The 1,017-nt window shown below is 44.8% G+C and overlaps 1 protein-coding gene across 1 annotated transcript in view; it reads left to right on the forward strand.

The window, feature by feature from the left end:
• The first annotated feature begins 447 nt into the window (after window positions 1–447).
• Window positions 448–1,017, forward strand: part of LOC139765242 (protein O-mannosyl-transferase TMTC1-like) — a 273,522-nt gene continuing 272,952 nt past the window's right edge. The window contains exon 1 of the mRNA XM_071692577.1: window positions 448–562. The gene's annotated coding sequence lies outside the window, so the exon portion shown is untranslated. The remainder of the gene's footprint in view (window positions 563–1,017) is intronic.

Genomic DNA, 1,017 nt, shown 5'->3' on the forward strand with positions numbered 1-1,017 from the left:
AAGCAAACTTCAGAGTGAATAATAGAACGGAGTGAATGATAATGAATGAAAGAGTTGTAATGAACAGTAGATTATACACAAGATATAACAATGTGATACTGTATATGATGCAGGTAGTAAATAAGCGTGCTATATAGGCACTGCAAAATCACTGATAGCATAAGATTGAGGAAAGCGCCTGCCACGCTTCTGCATCAAAGATCACTAAACTTCTCTATTCAAGCTTTCGCCCTTTCTATCCTACCATATGTCAAAACGTGCTTCCAAATCATAGGAAGCTAGCAGCAGCAGCAGCAGTAGCAGCAGCAGCAGTAGCAGCAGACAACTCTGTAGTGATCGCCTCCTGAGGCGGGTGACTGGCACTCGTCGGCAGCTACTTTGGTGGGAGGAGGCGGTGGTCGGTCTCTCCCCTCACCACCAGTCGGACCGGCTCAGTCTCGCGGCCGCCTCCGCTCAGTTCGCACGTCGTCGTCTCACTGTCGTTCGCAGCTGAAACCGATTCGCTACCGCTCTCTCGCCTTATCTGAGGTTCTCACCGCACTTAGAGAATTCTTGTTTTCAGGTGATTGTCATACTTGTGGCTCGTGGCCTAGACGGGTGGTCATTTCTATCTTGATATGAAAACAACACGGTTATCCTCTCATTAATGTCTGTTTTATGTATCTAATTTGTTTTCTCCATTTTGTGAAATTTAGAAAAGTGACTTTTTTTGCCTTGATATTCGTTACTACATCAGAAAACAATATTGTTATGAATGAATTATACTGGCAGGGCCAAGTGCTGATTTGAAACTTTGGTGTATGAAACGATTTCCTAAAGTCAGACGATGAGATCGGTATAAACACGAGCATCACCTACGCTGCTCTCACATCGAGAAGAAGCAAAACTCGATCTCGCTACAGGTAGTGAGGAGTAGCTATCAGGTAGAACCTTGCATGCCTTAGGTAACAATACAGAAGACGCCTGCTGGTGAGGAGTGTACCTCAGAGGTGGCCAGTCTTTTATGAAATGTCAAAG

The sequence above is a fragment of the Panulirus ornatus genome, chromosome 53, assembly GCF_036320965.1.
Source record: "Panulirus ornatus isolate Po-2019 chromosome 53, ASM3632096v1, whole genome shotgun sequence".
Classification (NCBI taxonomy): Eukaryota; Metazoa; Arthropoda; class Malacostraca; order Decapoda; family Palinuridae; genus Panulirus; species Panulirus ornatus.